This window comes from Primulina huaijiensis, chromosome 2, assembly GCF_012295235.1.
Source record: "Primulina huaijiensis isolate GDHJ02 chromosome 2, ASM1229523v2, whole genome shotgun sequence".
NCBI lineage: Eukaryota > Viridiplantae > Streptophyta > Magnoliopsida > Lamiales > Gesneriaceae > Primulina > Primulina huaijiensis.
In genome coordinates, this window is record NC_133307.1 from 18282918 (window position 1) to 18305546 (window position 22629).

Sequence of the window (22629 nt, forward strand, 5' to 3'; positions counted from 1 at the left end):
ATACAGCTAGTCGTGGGTTCACAACTCCTTGTGATTCAAAATAACATTTATTCCTATTCGAGCTTACCTTAGTTAGCCTCATTCTTTTCATCAACACCTTGATCAAGAATGTCATAACTCATTTCTGATTGCACCCATCGGATCATGGTAAGAGCGTCTAGTTGCATCGCCTCATGATCCCCTAGGTATCACTGATAGTGCCTACAAGAACCATTCGATTACGATTAACGTACAGTACGGTCTCTTCATCTCATATATCCCAATCGAATCTGCAATTATTGGTTCATCGAGGGTCGCATATTAATTCGATAACTATGTGACAGATATAATAGTGGCATTGCGTGTACTATTTGGAAAACTCCTTCTCCAACGTACATCTCATACTCTGGCCAGAGATTCCATACACTATTATTACTTCAGATCACATAGGATATCCACACCCGTATGTGAGCGGTTAATCCCCGACTACAATGCACTGGCTCCTATATGTGTCGCAACAGTACCCAACCACGCCCCCTGATGACTCTCCTGGAGCCGGTAAACGAGTCAAAGCATAGCCCTAGCATATAGAACATCAGTGTTGTCCCGGGTCGTAAGGACTAATGGTGTACAATCATATCAACAGACTTATCCTCTCGATGAATGATAACCACTTGGAAAGTCCGAGGGAGGGTTGTTCGGTATAATCATCATATGACTACCCATCTACATGTTTGGACATCTCTATGCCCTTACCAAGAAACGCGGTACACAACATCACATATGTTAGTCTCGAGCTCAAGCGACCTTTATCCACGTTTTAGGCGGCTGAATCGACTAGGAACGAATTTAGATTATACATTGTTTACAAATGAGTTTCAACATCGAATTACGATTCATTTGTATTAAAGTATAATCAAGGACTTTATCTATGCTGATTGCATGGGTATACAGATAAAGTAAAACAAGACCATAAAAAGTTAAATTATATTAAAATAAAGATTGTTTATTACACTTGAGTCAATAAATTCTCCAGCCAAAAGTTGGCTTACAAGGCATCTACTCTAACAGTATCCAGAGATACATGAACTCTTTTCTTTGATTGATTATTGTACATTAGGGAAAATGCACGTATCTAAGTTTGGGGGGAGTTTGGTTTTGTTTGGAATTAATTTTTGTTTACCCTGGTTTGATTTGTCAATATCTGGGATAAGGTTTATTTGTTGATCATCATATTCCTGCATTCACACCAGTGTCTTGTGTGGCCAATGATGAGGAAGGAAATGAAATGCAAAATCAGTGAATCAGTCGATGTGTGTTTATAATAAATTGAAGTTTACACCCATTACATCCATTGTTCCATGATTATTGATCTCATTGATGCCTAGAAAACATTAAGTTACTTGTAATACTAAGTGGACAATTGATGATTGAAACTTTCGTGTAAATCACATGACCTTGAGTTAAATGTTTGCAAACAAAGAAATGATCTAAGCAGTTATTTGAAATTTTCCTTCTTCGGGGAGTATTAATACTGGTGTAGAAGCGAGTTTTTTTTTTAGGATCTCAAAATTTTTCTTGCTCCGACTCCAATTGAGTTTGGAGTTCTTCTATTTGAGCTTGATGAGAGGAATAACTATTGAAGAAAATCTTTCAACAAATTTTCTATAATAGCCGGCCAATCCCAGAAAGCTGCGAACTTCGGTTACATATTTCGGTTAAGGCCAGTCAATTATTGCCTCTAGTTTCTTGAGGCCCATCGACACGCCCATTTAAGATATTATATGCCCCAAAAAGGTGATACTCTTTAGCCAAAATTCACACTTTCTGTATTTGACATGTAGTTCTTTTTCTCCGAGAGTCTGTATAGTGAGGCAAAGATGTTTTTTTGGTCTTCCTCACTCATGATTACACGAGAATGTCATCTATAAATACTACCAGAAATTTGTCGAGGAATGTTATGAATACCCTATTCATGAGATCCATAAATGCCGCTAGAGCGTTGGTCAGGCAAAACAGCATTACCGTGAACTCATAATGTCTATATCTTGTCTTGAAAGTTTTTTGGAATATCATGTGCCTTGAGTTTTAGATGATGATAGTCTGTCCTTAGCTCTTTTAAGTTGATCGAAAAGGTCATCTATTCTTGAGAGATGATATTTGTTATTGACTGTAATCTTATTCAACAACCTGTAGTCGAAAGACAATCTCATATTATCGTCTTTCTTTTTCACAAATAATATCGGGACTCCGCACGGAGATGCACTGGTTCAGATTTGTTATTTTCAAACAGTTCTTGAATTTGATCATTTAACTTTTTTAGCTCTGTTGGATCCATTCGATATAGTGTCTTTGAGATTGGTGCAACACCAGATACCAAATTAATTTTTAAAATCCACTTCTCGGGCAGTTCCTCGGGGAAAACATTCGAGAATAATTGAATTACCGGAATATCTTCTAATCTTGGTGTATTTCCTTATTTTACCTCGCTTATCATTACCAGATAAATTTCTTCATCACTCTTCATGACGTTCCAGGACTAAGATACGAATAGAAGATATTTTTGTTCCTTGGGTTTGCCACAATAAATGATTTATTCTTGGTTTGGAGCCCGAAGTTTCACAATATTTCTTTGACAGTCCACCAAAGAATGGTTCTTGGCTAACCAATCCATCCACTGATAGCATTGAAGTCCATCATATTTAGCTAAATCAGTTCTGCCTTGAAGATTCGTTTAATGATTCAAAGTTTGCAGCTCTGGTGCATCTTTTGTGTTTCAATTATCTTGCTAGCAGGTGTTGCTACTCTTAAGGGTTCGCTAAGAGTTTCACAATAAATTTTTAATTCTTTAGCGAATCTTTTAGATACAAAAGATTGAGTAGCGCCACAGTCAAACAACACATAGACATGCATTTTACTGATTAGAATGTACCTCTGACAACATCATTATTATTGTCCCTCATTTTGTGTCAATACAAACACTCAAGCTTTGAACTTGTCCTCATTTGGTTTATGAGTACTAGCTTTTGACTTCGTCCCTTTATCCTTTTTCTTAAGACACTCATAATCTGATGTCCTAATTTCCCACCCTTGAAACAAGAATCTGACTTCTTACGACATTCTCCAAGGTGTCGTAGGTTGCAAAAAGGACACGGCTTCGCCTCTTGGTAAGTCGTGGCGGAGAGAGTTCTTCTTGCTAGGCCACTTGAGCGGTTTGGCTGCTTGAATTTTTCCACACTTTGGGAAAACTGACCAGCGAAGAGCCGTTTGTGTTATTTTCTTCCTCACAACGTTGGATGTCAGTTTCAAGTCTAATGGCCTCTCCCATTAGATAAGCAAAAATGGCAGCCTTATATACTGCTAAGGCTGTCTGGATTCTACATGTCAAGCCTTTCTTAAAGTGGTGCTTCTTTAAGGTTTCGTCCACCATAATGGTTGGAACATAGGTTCCGAGATCATTGAATTTTGATGTATACTCCATCACCGTCATGTTTGGAGTTTGGGTAAAACTTTCGAATTCACTTAAATTTTACAAACGGAATTCTGCTAGATAATATTGCTTCAAAAATTCTTTTCGGAACAGTTGCCATGTGATTTTTCCTGAATCAGCCATGGCTGTTGAGACTGTAGGACAACCTGTTTCCTACCACTTGTTCTTTTTTCTAAAAAACGGCATTACCACATCTACTTTAAGTTCTTCTGGCACCTCTAGCAGATGGATTTGGGTTTCCACGTTTTTTAGACAGTTATGGTCAACTTTCCGGGTCAGGGTTTCTATCGAAAATTGGTACTCAGTTTCTTCAAAGTGACTCTTAGTGGTACTTAATACCACGTGGTTGGGGTTCGAGCTGTGGCAGATTATCGTTCACATTTGGATTTATAAAACCTTGTAGTGTTGCGTCCATAATGGTCGCGATAGCCATATGTCTTCCTGACAAAGGTTAACCCTTTGTGATTCTGGTTCTTTATCTGGTATGTGCGTGTCTATAATATTGGTTATGCATAACAGTTAGACGATTATACTAATATAGTTGTCAGCAACTTATCTTACAAGATCATAGACTACTCAACGGTGCACAATATATACAGCCAAATCCAATCGCAATCTATGAACTTTTAATTTTGTCCTCAACTAAAGTTATTGGGGACCACGCTTAAATAATCAAGATATCACGCAAGTAATTTGTACCAAATGTTATTATTTATTGCTTATAGTATATGCCTTGACTCGACAATTATTTTGGCATTAGTTGTAGGCCCAAGCAAAAATGTGGACAGTTCAATTTGCATAGAAGGGGTCTCGATAGACTTGAGTGTCATTTCATTCGAAAAAATTGACCTAAAATCTTGTCAATATGCACACGTCTATTAATCATAAGTAGGCTGCTCCACCAATAAACAGCAAGGCAAATGTAGACGTATATTTTAGTACTATTTTTCATTAGTTTAATCCCTTTGTTAGTCTTCTTGGTTGCCCATTTTCGAGTATTAAGATCTATATTCAATTTTTTTAATGACCAGATATTGTATTTGATGATTTTTTTGTATTAAATTTAATGAAATTTTTTCATTTAAAATGAACACAAACTACCTCTAGTACGATTTTTTTTAAAAAAAAAAATTTCTTGATTTTGTAAATACATTGATTTGAAGTCAATTTCAAAAGGCCCAGCTGAATCAATGCTATTAAAATGAAATGCTTTAGTTCACAAGTAGCATTTATAAGATCAAGCTTTGCAATTCTTGAGGTAAGAGTTCCAATGCGAGCTTGNACGATCTTATCATCATATAAAATCGAACTTGATATATATTAATATTAATTAAAAAAGGGGATAATAAAATTTTTGTATCGTAATTTGCATTTCTTTATGTTTGGTCATGTTATCGTCCAATTCATAATCTCTTGGTACATTAGCTTGCATTTTGTTTTCCAATTCCGTCTTCTTCAAACTGAATGTTAACATGAAACTGGGAATTGCTAATACTGGAAAATGCTAATGTATGATATTGCTAAGTGACATTTCGGTGAAAAATTAAAATTGAAAAAGAAACTAAAAGTGTAATTTGTGAAATGAAATCGTGAGTTGACTGATAAAATGAATAAAAATTAAAAAATGTGCAAATTATGAGATCAAAAATTTTATTCTCGACAAAAAAAGAGTGAAAAAAGAATATAATGGGCTGATAAATTTACAACTCTATAGCAACAAGATGGTGGAACATTTTTTCGAGAAAATTTTAAAAAATGAATATAGTTTGACTAATATTTTGAAATATAAGAAAATACATAATTCTTGAGCTTCATCAAGCATTACAATTTTTTGTATAATCTATATTCTAAAAATTCCTTTTTTAAGTGTATAATTAATTTATTTGGTGATTAACAAAACAAAAGAGGACCTCCCTGTGAATAAGAGCGACGTCACATTTTGGAGAATGTGAGAGGTCGTGCTCTAATCTAATCCAGCACTCCTAACTTGTCATATTCAAAAAAATACCCACCGAAATAAACTATTTGAATGCATCGAAATAATTGCAAGGAGCTTATTCTCCACTGCCACATTATTATTTGAACATATCAAACCCGCACAAGTTTTAGGGAAAAAAATAGTTTTTTATTATATATATATAAATAAATAAATGCGATAAAATACTCACACTGTAAAACTGGGGTAATTATATGCTGACATCTTCGCCAATTTTTAATGGTTATTTATTGTTGTTGACTGAAGTCTATATATATAGAAATAGAGATAAAATTGTCCACCGTCGAGGACACCACCATGTTCCTAATGTGTCCTTACACCAAGAATAATTATAAAAATTATCATTTTAACTTATTTTCAATATTATTTCTCTCCAATTATATTATGACTCATCACGAATTTATACAATTATGATATGAACGGTTAGGATCAATCTACTACTACTATGTCGAAAGCTATAGCTGTTAACTAAGGCGAAATTTTATTTTTTTATACTTGTGCCAGCGCAGAGTGCACCTACTTAAGTGCTAATGGGTCGTGTTATTATGTTCATGAATCCGAGGAGGTACGTGTTTATCTCCTATTGCTGTCTCATGTTCCTTAGACACCAGTCTTATCTTTTTTCTTACTGTCGGTCATGTTCCCATCAGAGACAGTATTTCACATTAAGATTTAGCATCACTCTTTTACCACCCACCTAACCAACCAATTCAAACGGCGCAACGTCAGCAACTTGATGCACGAGAACTTCGTACGAGGAAATATATCTCAATATTACTCTTATTTATGCATGCTTAACATAACATTCTCCCCAATAAGTATATAAATATGCTTTTTGAGAGGCTTGAACCCTTGATTTCTTTATGATACTTAGGAACAAGCACTTACCACTAAGCCAAAATTTATAGCTATTGCCTAAGACACAATTTAATTCCTTATATTTGTGACAGCACAGAATGCACCTATTTTGGTGCTAATGGTCGTGCTGTTAGGCCCTTAAGTTCGGGGATATGCGTGTTTATCTGTTGGTACAGTATCATATCATTTAGAGATCGGTCTTACCCTTTATTTACCGTCGGTCATGTCCAGAGTAGAGACAATATTACTCGTTAAGATCTAGCGGCACTCTTTTATGACTCATCTTACCAACCATATTATGCGGCGTAACGTCGACAGATTGATGCATGAAAACCTCCCAGGAGGTCACCCATCTCAGTATTACTCTCCATCATGCACGTTTAACCCAACATTCTCCTTCCCCCAAGAAATATATAAATTTGCTTTTTGGGAGACTTGAACTTGTGACCTCTCTTTGATATCAATTATTAGACTTAAAATATTATCACTAGCCTAAAAACTATAAGTATTAGCCAATGTGCAATTTTATTTCTTTATACTTATGACGGCACATAATGCACCTACTTGGGTGCTAATGGGTCGGGATGTTAAGGACGTGAGTCCGGGGAGGTTTGTACTTATCTGTTGATGTTGTCTCATATCTTTTAGAGATCAGAGTTACCATTTCCATACTGTCGGTCCTATGTCCAACAGAGACAGCATAACCTGTTAAGATCTAACGTCACTCTTTTACAGAGCTTACCACTATGTCAAAAATTATAGCCGTTAGCCAAGACGTAACTTTATTTTTTTATACTTGTGGCAGCGCAAAATGCATTTACTTGAGTGCTAATGGCTCGGGATGTTAGGCTCAGAGTCTGAGGATTTGTGTTTATCTGCTGGTATTGTCTCATTACCCTTAAAAATTAGTCTTACTCTTTTCCTATCGTCGGTCATGTCCCCAGCATAGATAGTATTACCTGTTAAGATCTAGCGTCACTCTTTTACAGTCTACCTAGCCAACCAGTTCAAGCAGCGTAATGCTAGTAACTTGATGCACGAGAACTTCTCCAAAGGTCACTCATCTCAGTATTACTCTCAATCATACACGCTTAACCCAACATGACCTTTATTTTATATTATAAATCAAATAAATTAGGAAAAAAATTGTACACGCAGACATTACGTACGCAAATACACAAGTATACGTAAACTATGATTCTCGACATTCTATTTTTCATGTATCATTTATTGATTAATAATTTTCAATATATAAATTAATTTTTTTAAGAGAAAAATTAAGTTTTGTATGCATCAATAATTCAATGAGAACACAACGGTGGTTGTCACAGTTAATCTACCTGATCACAGCTGCTGTTTTCTTGGGTAGTCCCCTAGCAGCAATAGGTAAACCATTTTGCGCGATTCTTCTATGTACGAAAATTAAATTAAAATTTATCAAAAAACAAGATAAACTATAGTCTTTCTAATCTATATTTAAATATAAAAATCAAAGTTCCCTGCAACATTATTAGCTATGGGAATAATTCCAAACACTGTTCAGATAGAGTTTTGCTTATTTAACTAGTCAAAATTTGGTTTCGATGTAATAATTTTTATATATATTTATATTTTTAATGTTGACATGATACTGAATATAGTTATATATCTGACTAAAATTGATAATTTCAGCAAAAATAAGATAAAATATGGGGAAAAAAACGAAATTATTAACTTATACCAAATTTTAGCTAATTAGAAAACCAAAATTTTGTAAAAATCAATTTTCGGATAAATTGTAAACATTTTCCTCCTATGTTAGGCACACATACATCAATAAATTTTAATGCCCGACAACAAAAACTTGGTCCCTTAAATTCTCTTCATTGCGTCATGTTACTAAATTTACTGTGGAACAGCTTGTTTGACTCGTTTGAGGGGAAAAAAAATACGGATCCTTGCTTTATTTTCCCTTTCAAGAAATTTAATAATACAGAAAGTTAACTTAAAATACTTGGTGATCAATCATCAACCCTAAAAGTTTGGCTTTAAGAGCTTTTGTGGACATCTTTTGTTAGAGTAGATGTCCTGCAAATCATCGGTTGGCTAAGAAATTTATTGACTCAAGTGTAATAAACTAGCCTGAATCACCAAGTGTAATAAAATACTTGGTGATCAATTATCAAGCCTAAAAGTTTGGCTCTAAGAGCTTTTGTGGGTATCTTTATCATTGAATGGTGCTTTGGTGGGAAAAGGGTTTTTTGTGGAATGGATGGATTTGGAATGAATTATCTATGTGATTTCTAAAACTCTGGATTCGAAATCCTTCCATATTTATATTTGATTATTATTTATTATTTTTCACCACAACGATGGATTTCAGAATCTTTAACCAACTGAGTCTTTTTAAATCAAATCCTCTGATCCAAATGTAGTGCAATCGTGTAAGTAAAAATTTAAAATGACAAAAATTTATGTGAGACGGTCTCACTAGTCGTATTTTATGAGACATATTTCTTATTTCGGTCATCCATTAAAAAATATTACTTTTTATGCTAACATTATTATTTTTAATTGTGAATATCGGTAGGGTTGACCCGTCTCACAGATAAAGATTCGTGAGACCGTCTCACAAGAGACCTACTCATTTAAAATTTGTCATCTCAAAAAACCCATTTAATTAATAATAAAAATTGTAATAATAATTAGGAATTTAACTAGATCTATCATTTCAATAGATATGGTATGATTATATTGGGTAACTTTGGCATGAAAATGTAGATCCGTGGCTTGAATTTAACTTTTTACCGCATTAAGATCTCTCAGCTTGGAAAGGGGAAAAAACAAGAAGAAAGCATTGTGATATCTATTAATTAATTCCTTCAGACAAAGTCCTTGTCATCAATGAAATTGTCAGTGTGTAGTGAATCTATGTATTCTGTCTTAAAGGACACAGATAATCTGTGAGCAATTCTACACTCAGGTATTATTATTACGGGTTTTTTTTTAAAATATTATAAATTAATAAAAATATTGTAAAAATATGGCAACTTCAAAAACTTTGTAAAACTAATACAATCCGGGACTTACTGTCCCGGATTCAAATTTTTTATTATTATTATTTTTTAACTTTTTAAAAAAAAAAAATAAAAGGGGTATCGGCGACGGTTTAACAAAACCCGTCGCTATTAGCGACGGTCTAACAAAACCCGTCGCCATTGGCAACTGTTTTACAAAATACCGTCGCTATTAGCGACGGTTTTATTACCGTCGCTATTTGCGACGGTTTTACCAAGTACCGTCGCTATGTGCGACGGTTTTACCAACTGCCGTTGCTAAGGCACGGATTCAACTTCCATAAGAGTCTACCACGGATTCTGAGTCCGTTGCAAAAATCCACGGATTCAATATCAATGACCCATTAACACGTGACCTTCTTTCTGCCTATTTAAATGCGGTGATGCTCTTCATTTTATCACCGAAGCCGAGCAACTTAGGAGCAAAATTATTTCTTTCGATCACCGAGCATCGAACATTCTTTCCAGCACTGATCTTCAGACTTTTCTATTTAATTATCAGCGTAAGTCTTCTGCATTTTTCAGAATATTAATAGCGTAAGTCTTCTGCATTTTTCAGAATACAATTAAAATGTAAGAAATTATTGAAATTACCTTTTCAAATGTCGTTGTACGGAATTTGTAATTAAATCAGCTACCGGAAGAGAATCACGGATTCTTTATAACTCATTCTTATATTAAATTAAATTATTTATATTAAAAATACTAACCTTGAAATATTTTCAAAAATCAAAAAATCATATTTATTATTTTTTTAATATTCAAATTATTTTTTAATATCGCTATTAATATTAAAAATATACTATTTAATTAAATTATACTTAATCATATAATGTTAGTGAACAAAATTATAATTACATTAATATAATATAAATAATACAAACAAAATATTAAAAAAATTAATTAAATTACCTTCTCAGACGTAATTATACGGAACTTGTAATAATATCAATGGACGATGCTAATATCTGAAATAAATGACAAGTATTATAAAAAAATTACACAAAAAAATTTACTTCTTAATATATAATTATACTATACATAAAATTTCACGTAAATATAAAGTCCGTAATTTATATACATATTATAATTCCAATAAAACAATTAATATTATAATTATTGTAATTAAACTAAATATAGTTATTATTATTTTTACTTAAAACTACTAGGATTAAATTAAGTATAGTTTTTATTATTATATCACGTAAATATAATTATTGTAATTATTGTAATATTATATCACGTAAATATAATTATTGTAATTGTTGTAGATATAATATTACATCAAGTAAATATAATTATTGTAATTAAACAAAGTATAGTTAGTAAAGACGGTGCTGGAAAGAATGTTTGATGCTCGGTGATCGAAAGAAATAATTTTGCTCCTAAGTTGCTCGGTTTTGGTGATAAAATAAGATCATCACCGCATTTAAATAGGCAGAAAGAAGGTTACGGGTTAATGGATATTGAATCCGTGGTTTTCTGTCACGGACTCAGAATCCGTGGCAGACTGTCACGGAACCGTCGTGCTTTAGCGACGGTTTTTGGTAAAACCGTCGTACATAGCGACGGTTTTTGTTTAAACCGTCGCTAATAGCGACGGTTGTGTTTTAAATTGTCGCTAATAGCGACGGTTATGTTTTAAATTGTCGCCAATAGCGACGGTATTTTAAACCGTCGCTAATAGCGACGGTGTTTGATAAAACAGTCGCCAATATCCCTTTTATTTTTTTTTTTTAAAAGTTAAAAAAAAATAATAATAAAAAAATTGAATCCGGGACAGTAAGTCCCGGATTGTACTAGTTTTACAAACTTTTAGAAATTGCCACATTTTTACAATAATTTTATTATTTTATAATATTTTTAAAAAAAACCCTTATTATTACAGGGGCTTATCTTATCATATAAATATAAAATAAAATATTTGGTGTGGTCTCCACTCTCCAACCCAATATGCATTTGTTACATTTTGTGGTCTTGTTGTTGGTTGTTTCGCAATTCTGGTTCACTAATTTAGTCATTTTTTAACGGAGCGTTGACATGATATCGAACACGTTAATAATTTTCAATGTCACGTCATTATTTTTCGGTGTCACGTCATCATTTCGACAACATGAAAAAAAATAAAAAAAAGGTGCAAGATAAGTTAAAATAACAAATAACGTAATTATGGATGTTTGTAGCCTCAAATTCTTCATTATCTTTACTTGATTGGTAAAAATAAGAAGAATGTGTGTAGGTGGTGATGTAAACTCAAAATTCAAGAATCCGAAGTTATACATAATTAATTTCTTGATAAATTTATTTTATTTTGTATTATTTCATGTTTACTCGGTTATTTTATTTATCGATATGCTAATTATTTATCTTACATCAATCAAATCGTTGAATTTAAATTATAATATTATCTTTAATAAACAATATTAAAAATATTTTATTAATTATTAAAAAGTTACATTTATCATTTTAATGTTTTATCTCAAATTTAATCTATCAAATCAATTAAACTATTATTTTATTACATTAAATTATTTATCTCAATATTATTATTATATTATTAACTTTAACCGGTTTCTAATTGTGTTGAATTTCACGAATTCTCATCTTTCATGTTCGGCATAAATAAAAGCTATCACAGGTCAGAAATGGTAAACTTGTATTTATAATACGTGGAAAGTTTGGTGAAAGTGAAGTGAGGGAGTGAGACCTTCTTTTTCTCCTTTCCTTTCATTATCCCTTCTCTCTTGCTTTTGATCTATTGTCCAATACGAACAACTGTTTCCTCAAGATTTGTAAACCAACATCGATGCATTAAGGATCAAACACATCCCAGTTAACTTCTCTATCACATTTATCAAAGAAAAAGATGCCTCCTCGATTCGATTCGATTTGTTTATAGTCATACAGAGGTTCATCCTATATCTTACAGGTTCATAAGTACTTTTCGATAAATTAAGCAGAAATATTTGACTGAGGGAGAGCAAAAGGATCGACCCACTTGACTTAGTTTTCAAGAAAATTAGTTTCTTTTAACTTTGTGAAAATACTGATCTTTGATTTCTTTTGGTGTAACTGATCAGGTTGAAGACTAGATTTATAAGCGGTCCCACATAAGCAGGTCATGCTGTTGAATCAGAAGCTTATGTTCAATTACCTACAATAACACTTGCCTTCAAATCTGAAAAGAAAAGAAATCCCCCCAAAAGTTATAAGAAAAATAGGTTTTTTAGCCTCAAATTTTCTTTTTTTCAAGGACTTCATGAGCAACTTCTCGAATGCATTGAAAGATCTTTAGCAGCTAAGCAGCAAGGAGATTAATTGGATTATACAAGCGCAGAAATTCGAGCCTTTATTCCAAATGGATAATTTAAGCGGCCGACTGCAGCCACCGGCCATTTACGGCGGCACTGGAGGGTTGATGCAGTGGCAAATAACTGCCTCCGACTTGTTGGATGATCAGATCCAGGCTAGTTTCTATTGGCCTCAAAAACAGGAACTTGCGGCAATAAATGCGGCTGCAGATGAGGTAATTTTCATAGAAGAAAGCCACCAATTATTGTTGCAACCTTACAAATGCAATCATCAAAATTCAGACCACTAGAATCAATAATTTCTTTGTGCAGGTGTCTGTTCAAAAGTTTATTCCCAGTTCATCAGACAACTTTCATCTTCAAGGGTTTCCATTCACTAGTTCTGCTACAGCATCCGAAACTCCTCCGTCTCAATTTACTTGGATCCCGAGCAGCGATAGGGCCGAAACCGAAACCTTGAGATCGGGAAGAATCTTAGAAGGGCGTGGCCTTTCTTTGTCTTTATCTTCATCTTTAACAAACATGGACGACACCAAATTCAAGAAATTAAGAATAGGACATGGGGAGCTCTACTGCCATAATCGTGAAATTTTAGGACCTTCAAGCCATACATATGGATTCCACAATCTTGGGACTAACCAAATTCTCTTCCATTCTCCGAGAATGTTACTATCAGATCATCATCATGATCAGAATCAAATATATTTCGGCTTGAAAGAATCTGCTAGAATTACTACCGGCCTAAGGAATTCGAGATACTTGAGGGCTGCACAAGAGTTGCTGGAAGAATTCTGCTGTGTTGGAAGAGAGCAGTTCAAGAAAGTAGGGAGAAACCCTAATTCGATCATGGATCAACCATCCTCGTCCAAGGATCGACATCCTTTATCCCCTGCTGAGAGGACTGGACACCATAGAAAGAAAATTAAGCTACTTTCAATGCTTGATGAGGTATCTATCTATCTATCTATACATACATATACACATATATATATATATACATATATACATATACACACACACACACACACACACACACACACACACACACATGGTACATGCTAATATCTCACCAAAAGTAACACTTACTATAAAACTCAAATAAAATTCTTAGGGACACTCTCATCATATACAAATGAAATCATTTTAATGCTGAAGAATTTTTTGATGAAGTATCAATTCGATCTAGTATTTTTGGCATGACAGACTACAGTTTGGGGGGTACATGTTGAGCAAATAGTCGGCATGCCTCCATTATAGTAGCTGGGAATCCAATCAAGATTATAGAATTGTTTACATATTTTCTGGTCAAGCAAAATATAATGTATGTGCTTCATTGGGGACCATATTTTCACTTGATTCTTTCTAAATAATGATTGAATTAGATATTTTAAATAATGCATGGTGGTGAATTGTTGTCAGGCTTTGATTAAAAAGAGAAAAAAAAAGGTCCTCAATAAACAATTAGAACTTCATCATTTAACAACTAACTCATCAATCAATTTTCTTTAAGATCAACAAATTGAACTATATTCAATAATTGCGTGATAAAAACCAACGCTCCTACATCCCATCCTGCTAGATTGTGCGGATTGTCTATATGATACGTATATTGAAAGATTATGTTAAACTTAGTGTGGAGTGATGTATAGCAAAAAAAACTTATAGATTTTAATGCAATCGCCGTAGGTTGATCAAATAAACATAATATGTATTATCTAAATATAGATGTTGATATGATAGGAGATAGAGCACAATAGCGTATGTAGGAAGATCCGTATAGCCGAGCACACTTAGTGAGATAATGGCTTGTGTGTTGTCATTGTAGAGAGCTAGACTTATGTATTTGATTGTCATAGATAACTTGTAATTTGGAATAATTGTTGACAAGGGGATTGTTAAAAAGTAACCATTGATTTTGCTTCTTTTTATATATATGTGCGTGTGCGTGTGTGCCGCTGCATAAATTTTGAAAAATATAACTGCGTTATTTTTACCAATTATAGTTTTTTGGTGCAAGAACAAATAGTCCAGGATCGTAAAACTCGATATTGCATTATAATATACGTCAGGTGGATGCCAGATACACTGAATACTTTGAACAAATGCAAGCAATAGTGAACTCATTCGACAATATAATCGGGCAAGGGGCGGCATATGCATACACGGGGCTCGCTCAGAAGGCGATGTCGCGGCATTTCCGATTCATAAAGGATGCCATAATAGGGGAACTGAGGCTGATTTGTGAAGCTTTAGGGGAGAAACATGTAAAAGGAGGGAGTGGGTTCACTAAAGGGGAAACACCAAGACTGAAAATTCTTGAACAAAAACATAGGCAACAAAAGGCAATTGAGCATATGGGAATGCTGGATCCTGAATCTTGGAGACCCCAGAGAGGATTGCCTGAGAGATCTGTCAACATTCTGAGATCGTGGCTTTTTGAGCATTTCCTACATCCGTATATACTCTTCATCTCTCTCTTTGTCTTTTTTCCTTTCCGTTTCTATTGGATTTGATCGCATATACATACAAACAAACAAACAAATGCCAGCAGACATTTTATATAAGTTGGGAATGGTGTCTGTCTGAAAGGATGTTTTTCACAAATTAAAGATCTCTCTGTTAGGAACCTTGATTTGTTAGCTATATATGATAAACAACACTTTGTTTATCCATATACAAGAAAAGGGGTGCTAATAATGACATATCCAACCTACAAATTCATTTTCAAAACATACTAGTTTCCAATTTTTATTATGTTTTTAATTATGATTCTACTTTTGTAATATGATCAAATTAGTTACTAAAATATATTTAATGACACATACTTCTTAAATTTCAATGTTTTTATCAGATATTATTGATGTTTCATTATATACACACGTTGCGTGCTTATATAATTTTTTTTTATGTTAAACATTTTTTAGTTGTGGAATTTGGGAATTTGACATTATATTTTTTTCTTTTGTATTTTATTTTTATTGTTCCTTGTTTTACAGGGGCTCCTGACTTCTTTATTTTTTTTCTTAATTTTTTTTATCACGTTATTGGGATAATTAGCTAAAAATATTTATTTAATTAATTAAAAAAATTGTTGTCTACTTTTGTGAGTAATTTTCATTTTTTTTAGATAAGTTATCAAATAAATAATTAGTAAATTAATTAAAAATAAAGATGGTAATTGTAATTTTGAAGTGATCATATCAAAGTAGTTATTCTAAGGTATTCTCCTCTTATAATATAGTATAGACACACGCACATGCACATGCACATATGCCTTGATTGTTTTTGTAAAAATATTATTTAGAAATTGATTTCGCGATCGTTTCTGTTTCTATATATCTGTTATCTGTCCTGTTAGAGTTTGTGACCCGAATTCTTTTTAATTTTCTTAGTTTTGTACTCATTTTCTGATATAATGAATTCTCTCCTTTGCTCTTGGGTATTTTTCTTTTCACCCATCAAGAGTTTTCCAAATAAAGCAGTGTGTTTTCTTACCTAGCTTGTGTAATGGTTGCATCATGTTGTTTTTATCTAACGTTACATGTCCAGTTAGCTCCTATCTAGATCATGGATATTCTGAAAGTTACATCTAACATATATAAAGACTGATCATTCCGACATTAGTTTTACGAATTATTGTCCCTCGGTGGGCACTGAGATCATAATGGAGTACTTCCCTAATCAATCAGATGTCGGTCGGACCGTAATTGGAACTTGGTCGAAATTTTAGCATGAAAGGGTGCTTCTGTGCCCAGTTGACTTGGATTTAGGATCTTTGATGATATCTTAGTTTAGGCATAAAATTTAGGATCTTCCAACATTGCTTATTTAGTTTTATATATATTAGCTAGGGTTGTATGTCCTGCAATTATGTATGAATAAGTTATACGAAGTGATCAGATATGATGTGAAATAATGATAGATAAAATTCTAATGTTAGGATTGAGATCAGATTATGATTACTCGATTATTTACAGTTTTTCCCTTCCACCATTGTAGATGCTATCTATTATACTTGGTTTTATGAAAAAAAATATTAATTAATTGTTCAATGTTTGACTGATATAAATCCAAATATCTACTATTCAGCTTGAATCAAACATCAATTTGGATCCTCTCCACTGAAAGTTTTATGTGCTTAAAAAAGATTAAAGCTAGAGTGAGCATAGAAGTAGTAATGAGAGATACACATGCATATAGTTTGTTTTTCTATCCTCTTCGTTATGAAACTTAAAAAAGGAAACAACATTTTTGTCATATAAATTGCATTTCTTTTAAAATTTTTGGTCGTAACAATTCATGATCTTAACATACTAATTTGTATTTTTTCAGTTTTAGTTTTTCATTGGAATGCTGATGTGGAACCAGAAGCATAATAAACAATGTTCGACGATATAACAGCAATTTTGAATGACATATCATCATTTTCCGGTACCATATCAGTGCTCTGGTGAAAAAGGCTGAAATTGCAAAAAAAAAAAATTAGATTAGTGGATTAAAATCGTAAATTGACCGACAATAAGATCAAAAATGAAAAACGTGCAAATTATAGACAAAAAAATTAAAATTTTCCAGCTTAAAAAGGTATAAACCATTTCATAAAAAAAAAATGAAAAAGAAAAAGATATCGTTAGGGGGTGAGTTAGAAACTAGCAATCACTGAAGACATACATTAATGTTAACTTAAAATTTGAAGACTTCTGTACAGAATTAAGTAAAGTTTTCTAACCGAGAAGTAATTATCCATTCTGAAGTGAACATAAGTCCGATACTGAATACATTAATTAGAAATAACTTTGAAGATTTTCCCATTAGATCCCTTCAATTATTATATATATATATATATGCCTGCATAACATCCATGAAACATTATATTTTTGTCTGATCAGGTACCCAAGTGAAGCAGACAAACATTTGTTGTCCAGACAGACCGGTTTATCTAAAAATCAGGTACTCATTACGTATTTTGGTGTCAAAATCGATGTGCCATATATCTGCGAAAACGATGTTTTCACATTGGTTTTTGAATCCAAACTGTGCTTACATCCACATTTGTTTATTAGTATATATATGTATGTATACCTTTGTATGTAGTGTGTATCTCAAAAAGTATTTTGGAGAATGGAGCTAAAAGCTATACTTAATAGAGAAACCATGGATATAAGCCTGATCTCGTGGCCCTTAACTTGTATATTTCATTTTTGGTTCATGTTATCGGTGGTTAGATTCATGATTTTAGTCAACTAATGCATTTTTTTATAAAAAATAAATTATAAAACATAAAATCATTTAAGTTTGTCATTGAGTTAATTAATGAAAATAATTTTTTTATAAATATTTAATTTATATTATTTTCATTGATATTAATTTTAAAAAATATTTAAAATTTTTAATAAAATAATGTTTCAACAATATTGATGATTTTTTTTTGTTTTTTCGAAAATGGCAATTAATATTAATGCTTTGCTAAGTTCACATCCAAAAATTGAAAAATAGTGAGAGAAAAATGGTGAAGGTATGTATATAAGGGTATGTAAGGAAAGCCCATGGTTGAAGAAATGTACAAAAATAAAGTTAATATTACTGAATGAAGTGAATCCAATATATACTGCAACAAAATAATTAATTTATTGCAAATCACAGAACTGATTTTATGCATTTTCCAGGTTTCCAACTGGTTCATAAATGCAAGGGTTCGTCTATGGAAGCCCATGGTTGAAGAAATGTACAAAAAAGAGTTTGAGGAAGAGGTACAAGACACAGAACAGACTCCAATATCCTCATCAGGGAGCACAAGATTGGAAATCAATGCAGCAGAAAAGGACCCTTCGAGAAAAACCATTAATCTGCATGGGCATGGATCAAATTCGATTGGAAAACACGTGGTGGAGCCAGGCGACTGCGTGGTGGGAATGGGTGAGTTCGGTGGCCGCGGAGGGAATTCGTCGCGGGATGTGTCGCTTACGTTGGGGCTTAGGCATGGAGAAAATGTTCCAAGAATGAGCCAACTTTCGATCAGAGACTTCGAGGCCTGGTAGAATATTGAGTCACACATTAACTACCTAGTTTAAGCAAAGTGTGAGGTTATTGGTTTTCGTTATATTTTGAGAGCATTTTGTGAATAGATCAGGAGAGAATATAATTGAGTTAACTGTGGTGATGGAATGATTAAGGATTTTTCAAGTGTAAATTTATGGTTTGTGAACATTATATTGTCAATTGTAGAAATGTCGAATATTCTCTTTTATTCATATCTATATAAACCTGGTTTATTGGGGCTATCATTCAATGCACTGAGCACACAACTATAAGAAAGGATATTTTCCTTGTTTCTTTTTTTTAATCAAATCTTTTGTGTGTGTGTTGAAAAAACAAAGAAAACGAGGTACTTATTTGAGAAATTAAAAGATTTTTAGTTAGAAATAAGAATAAGCATCTGATCGGGAGAATATATACTATTTTATAAATATATGTACAAATAGACCTTCAAAAGGGTCCTTAAAATATATACGACTCCCGACCAATTTATTTTAATTAGAAAGAGTCTGACTTTTCTAATTTGGTCAAAGAAAGTGACTTAAAGGACAAGATGGACTTTATACATGTTTGTTAAAATAATAAAAAAAATAACATCACATTTTGACCCGAACCAAATTCGAACCATGTATTTAGCACAACACAACAACTTACTACTAAACTATTTCATGTTTGATTGAATATTTACGTAAATAATTATATACATATGTTGAGACTATATTTTAATTCGGCCTAAAGTTGGACATGCCCAACTCTTAATCAAGCCTAGGAAGAGAAATAGAAAAAGCAGATAAGATAAGAAAGCATATTAATTCAAAATTAGTTTGAATAGATTAATAAATGACGTGCAGATAGGAGGAGATCATGGGAAAGAAACATGGACAGATCGTGAGTCATAGAGAGAGTGGAAAAAACTGCACAGTACAAATGAAAAAAAAGAAGGTATCGGCAGGAAAAAAACAGACATCTCTCACACAAATTCTAGAAAACTCCCTGCAGAATTCTCATAGCTTTAGTCAATCGTTTTCATTCCAGATTTCAATTGTTCAAGTCATTTTCTTTCATATTTCAGCAACGTTATTTTAATATATGTTAATATTTTGTAAATTCCTACATTTTATTGAAAATATAGATCATGTTAGGAGTTTATCTCTCAATTTCCAGTAGTTTTTATTTAGTTTTCTATGTTTATAGCGTCATATTAGTTTATGATATCATAATAAACGGTAAAATTTAGTATCTAAAATCGTTGCATTTTTAGAAGTTAGATTTTTATCAGTTTCTACACAAATTGGTGCATCTTTACACCTGACAAGCTCGAAACTCAAAATATTGTGCAAACAATTTTTGGCACGCCCGGTGGGATAGGATTATGCCGCCAAGAAGGAAAGGAAATGTCAATTAAGGGGATGGGGACAGAATCCAAGCTTGGTGTTAGAGAGAATCCTCAATCCTACTATTAGCGTACCTCCTAGGCCTATAATTCAGCTATTGATCGAGGAACTTGATAACTAAGTTGAACCGAAATGGAAAACAGGTAGCTGCAACCTCTATATGGAAGGTGCATGTACAACAAGTACTGAACAAACTAGAAGAAAAGGAAGCATGGGACACCCATGAACTGATATTGTCCAAGAGGAAGAATATGAAGAAGATGAACTCTAAGTAGATCAGTTGTTCATGGCGCCACGTCAAATGGAAGATGGTCAACATGAAGTACAAGACCCATTAGAAGAAATAAATTTGGGGAAGCTTGAGAATCCTAAAATGTTATTTGTGACTAAGCTACTAGAAGAATGGTTGAAGCAAGATTTGGTTAATGTTGAGAGAGTACAAATACTGTTTTGCACGGAATTATGATGACATACCAGGGTTGGACAAGAAATTGATCGAACATTGACTTCTACTCAAATAGGGTTTCAAACCATTTCAACATCCCCCTCGTTGCATGTCAAAAGAAGTTGAGTTGAAAGTGAAAGAGGCAGTCGAGAAACTGTTAAAGGCCAAGTTTATAAAGCCAATAAGATATACTGAATGAGTTTTGAACATTGTTCCAGTCATGAAAAAGAGTGGCAAGGTCAGAATATACATTGACTTTTGAGATTTGAATTGTGCATCTCCCAAGGATATTTACTGTAAGGTCCAAAATATGACAACGTAATCCAACTGCATGCAAATCTAGGAAAAATGAAAAATGTCTAATTAAATTATTTTAATTGCATGTATTGAATATGGTAGGCAAGTTTACATGGTTAAAATGTGGTTTTCTACTAGAATGTATAAAACTATATTTTAAAGATTATTCTAGATGCGATCGAGGAACGGAGACCGGGGACCATAGAGAGAAAATATTTTTATTAAATGATTATTTTTAATTATTTAATATATATGGTATATTTTAAATGGTATTTTCAAAAATGGTGCTTTTTAAGATGGTTTTACGCGCCGAGTCGTATTTTAAACTGGCATTCGATATTTGACAAAAAATATGAACATTTTGGGAATTCGGATAACATTTTCGAAAATTTTTCTAAACAAAATAATTTTCCTACTTTATAATGGGTCTATGATACTAGGTTATTGGGCTAACCTTGTACCATAGTGTTTTATATCAAAAATAAAGGCTTTCAAGTATTTTATTCCCATCAAACTCACGCACCCTTCGCCTAGAAACACTGGGACTCTTTCTACATCAACACACACGCACACGCACACGCACACGGTTTTGAGAGCAAGCTCACGTAAGTTTTGAAGAGAATTTAGCAAGGTTTCATCCCGCGTCTCTGCGTCAACGTTCTTCGTATTGCACGTTATTTTTCTGCGTGAAATACGCAAAGACACGCCTTAATCTCCCTTCACTCATCGTTCATACCATATTATATGTATTTAACATGATTTCATGTAAAACATGATACACTTTCCATTATTTTCATTTTTATGGCTTGTACATGTCAAAACCTTGATTTTTATGTTTCTAAATCCATGTTTATGTTGCATAAGGGGACTGCCATGCCAAGGCAATAAAAAGAGATGAATTTCAGAGGTTTTAGGGACCATTAGGTGCATGTTTAAAGGCTGAAAAGGATAGGGCAGGAGGATGAATGAAAATTGGGTTTAAAGGAGCTGGGGTTTCAGCTAGGGTTTTTTAGAGGGGCACGGCTCTTAGCTGCTGTAGGGTCACGTCCAGGGGTCCCAAACATGTTTAAATCATTCTATGTTGATAATGGAAATTGGATCATTATAGCCTAAATTCAATTGATAACTCTAATTCGAGTGTAACCCATTCTATGATCTGATACCAACCATTAGGGCTCGTTAATCTAATCACGATTTATTAACATGCAATCATGATTTAATTAGTAAACAATGGAAAACGAGTTAAAATTTTACTTTTGGACCTATAAAAATTTTGATACGGCTTCCCCTTAAATAGGAGATACCAGAAAGTCATATACTCAAAATAACTAAATATACTCCCTCAAATAACACAACAACTGCCGGCGAGGCACAATAATAGTAAAAACTATCCAATAATATCATAGAACTGAAATGATTGATAACGACATAGTACAATCTTTACCGTTCAGGAATGCACTCTTTACATCCATCTGATATACCTTGAATTTCTTGTGTGATGCATAAGCAAGAAAAATTCTGATTGCTTCAGTCTTGCAACTGGAGCATACGTCTCATCATAGTCAATTCCTTCTTCTTGCCTATATCCTTGTGCCACTAATCTTGCTTTGTTGCGTACAACTGAACCATCCTCGTTCAGTTTATTTCTGTATACCCATTTTGTACCTATAATAGTTTTTGAAATTGGTCTTGTAACTAAGTTCTAGACATTGTTATAAGTGAACTGATTTAGCTCTTTTTGCATTGCATTTACCTAGTTAGGATCAG

The 22629-nt window shown here is 33.2% G+C and overlaps 1 pseudogene; it reads left to right on the top strand.

Moving 5' to 3' along the window:
• Positions 1 to 3885: 3885 nt before the first annotated feature.
• LOC140957042 (BEL1-like homeodomain protein 7) lies at positions 3886 to 18944 on the top strand (annotated as a pseudogene).
• Positions 18945 to 22629: the final 3685 nt, after the last annotated feature.